A 3,649-nucleotide genomic window follows, 5' to 3' on the forward strand; every position below is an offset into this window, starting at 1 on the left:
GCGTTGAGTCCTGTCGAAAGGTGAAGGTCGTGGGTGTGACAAAACCAACCGGTGTCTCCAACCTCATTTTACTGTGATCTAGTGTTGGTGTCTTGATTGAGCTCTTCGTCATCTCTCGTGAGAAAATTTTGGTTTGGAATGCCTGAAAGAGTTAAATTTTGTTGGAGCAGTTGAGAATGTGGTGCTGAGAATCCTAAACAATTCTGTCTCAAGCTTTAGAGATCCTCGTCAAAATGTTTCTCATGAACCGACCGTGTATGACAATGATGAGCCTCTGGATTCGAACTTGCGACCAGGTGGACAGATAAGCTTAAAAGTTGATGATGGTCAAGAGGTCAAATTCAAAGGTTTCGTTCTAGCCAGCGAAGCTTCCAAGAAATAGGATTACAAAAAATGCCAGAGTCATGATCTTTTTTAATAAATCGGATTCTCCTTCGGCAATGCTGAAGAATTTTCTTACATGACCGTCTATTGACTTTGACAATCATTTAAAGAATCACAAAGCCGAAGTCTTCAGATGGTTCGGGGACATTACAGTGAGAGCTATTTTCTTGCTTCTTCGAGAAGTAAAGATCACTCTTGACTTCTCCCGCTTCCCTTCCATAAAAGGGAGCATACGTCATTGGTTATCCATCGTTATCCAAGGCCAATGGTTATCCGTCGTATTCTCTTCGACGGCCAAGAGAGTTTTTCCCTTGAAGCGCATATCTTCAGACAGTCAGTTAAAAGCGAACCTCCCAGTCAAGTGACTGTTTTGCACGGGTGGCAATTCAACTTACTTTTCGATGGATGGTTTCTCTTTTATATGGATGTTAATATAGTTTTTTTATGTTTGTTTACAATTAGATTTTGCATATTGAGATCGAGACAAGTAGTCATTAAAGGTGCGACTTGAAAATTGTAATTCTTACTTGTCTTAATTGTGATTTATTCTATCTATAAGAGTATGTTTTTAGTCCTTAGGGTTGTTATATCTAAATGTTCTCAAATTGGTGTGTGGCTGAGATATTCTCTCAACCAAGTGATTGTGTGCCCAAGATAGTCTACCTATCTTGAGACAACACTAAACGTATTTATATGCACACTTAATTTGTATTCACATCAAATAAGGTTACAAGAAAATATATTTAATGTTGTCTCAAAATAGGTAGACTATCTTTGCCACACAATTATTTGGTTGAGAGAATATCTCAGCCACACACAAATCTAGGAACATCTAGATATAACAATCCTGAGGACTAGGAACATACTCCTATAGATAGAATGAATCACAAGTAGGAATTACAATTTCCAAGTCACCCCCTTAATGGCTACTTGTCTCTAGCTCAATATGAAAAGTCTAGCTGTGGTCAAACATAACAAAAAAATATGTCGACGTCCATATAAAGGAACAACAATCCACTAGAATTCATTGATGCCAACCACTATAACCTCTAGTCTACTAGGATTCCCTTCGCATACATGATTTTGTCAACCATTATAGATGCATACATGTACCTATACCTGCAAATCCCCCTCCATCATCATCATCATGGGTTTTATCAGATTACCGATAACTATGCTCAAAGTTTTATCGAATTACCCTCAACCATGCCAACAAGGGCTCTCACCCAGCAAGGCTCAAACCAACCAGCAAGGCTCAACACAACCACCAAGGCTCAACTCTGCCACCAAATCACTCAACTCAACCACGAAGTGTCAACATAGTCATGAAGGCTCAAATTTTCCACCAAGGCACTCAATTCAGCCACAAAGTCTCAACACAACCACCAAGGCTCAACTCTGCCACCAAGGCACTCAATTCAGCAATTAAGGCTCACAACAGACCCAACTTAACCAGGCTTAGAGTTTTTTCGGCTCACCCTCAAGTATGCCAAGGGTTTTTTTGGCTGACCCTAATCCATGCCTATAGGAATCCCTGTCCACTTCACTCTCGCATGTGGTTTCTAGCTTACAACAAACAAACAGTGGACAATAGTTTATCGCTGACCACAAACTTGCAATTACAAAGTAGTTTTAAGATTATCATGAATTACAATTTCCAAATCGCTCCCTCCATCATCAAATTTCCCACCCACAGATAACTTTAGACCACTATTTAAAAAAAAAAATTTCTCACCACAGTCGGAGTGAATCAACATTTTCTTCATGACTTTTTTTCCAAACACGCGATATTCGTGCCGCTGTGCAAAACAATGGTTCTACTAGGAGCTTCGAGGGAAAAACTCTCTTATCCGTCAAAGAGAATACAACAACGGATAACCATTGGGCTAGGATAAGATAATCAATGACAAATGTTGTCTTTTAGGGAAGGGAAGCAGGGGAAGTGAAGAGTCATGTTTGCTTCTTGAAGACGCAATAAAATAGCTCTCGTTGCAATGTCCCTGAAGCATACGAAGGCTTCGACTTCGTAATTCTTTAAACGGTTCATGCCCAAAATTTAAGTGTTAACACATTATTCTCCACCAACTGTTATTCAGATGTTCTGGAACAATGTTTGTATCCCCTTTTGTTGAGTTTAGAGGTTTATTATACAATCCAGTATGAGAGATGTGTAAGTTTGTCAGTCTATCTATTGCCTTTAAATTAAAATTAAAAATAGGTTCTAAATAGGAAAATAATGTTGGCTAAAAAAAAGAATATGATGTAAAGTAATTAAGAGTAAAAATGTTATACTTTTCAAAAATATTTCAACAGTATAAAAATTATATTTTAAATAGAAAAATAATGTTAAATTAATACAAAAGAATGAATATACTGTAAAGTAATTAGAAGTTAAAAAAAAAGTTTATATCTTATAATTTTGAAAAATATTTCAACAAGATATTTAAATAAACTATTTGAAAATTTATGTTGACTAATTTGTATCTTAAGAAAATACTATATCTATCAACTTCATATATATCTATATATAGAACACAATTGTTAAAATAAAATAATTTAATATCACATATAGAAAAAATATTCAATATGGATTATGAATAAAATATTTTAATACAAATTAATATTGACATATACTAAAAAAATGCATTAATAACAAAAAAAACGCATTTTAATTTGGAAGTACATGTTATGTAAAATATTTTAATGTCAAATATATATATATATGTTATATATCATTTTTAAAATTTATGTATAAATCATGAAAAAGTTAAATTTTTATGGTTAAAACATTTATTTGGTCCTATATATTCTATTTAGCATTTAAAAATATAATTTAAATAATGAAATTTTGCACTCTAAAAAAGTTTGTACATGAAGAAATTCGATCTCTCTCAGCTCATGTTAGATTCATATTTAAGTTGGATCTATGTTGGTCAATAAATAAGCAAACAACCAATGCTATATATATATATATATATATATATATATATCCCAATGCTATATAGATCCATACTTAAGTTGGATCTATGTTGGTCAATAAATAAGCAAACAACCAATGCTATATATATATATATATATATATATATATTTATTTATATATATCCCACAAGAGCATTCAATATCCATCCAGGGAGCATTCACCAGTTTCATAATGGCTTAAAAGTATGAAAAAAACATTAATTTATATATTAAAAAATGCTATAAAATTTTTATATCTAAAAAATTCAATTATAAAACATTAAATTCCTTATTAAAAATATGAATT

This window comes from Pinus tabuliformis, chromosome 2_2, assembly GCF_031772625.1.
Source record: "Pinus tabuliformis cultivar Carrire ecotype Pingquan chromosome 2_2, CPIR1, whole genome shotgun sequence".
Lineage (NCBI taxonomy): Eukaryota > Viridiplantae > Streptophyta > Pinopsida > Pinales > Pinaceae > Pinus > Pinus tabuliformis.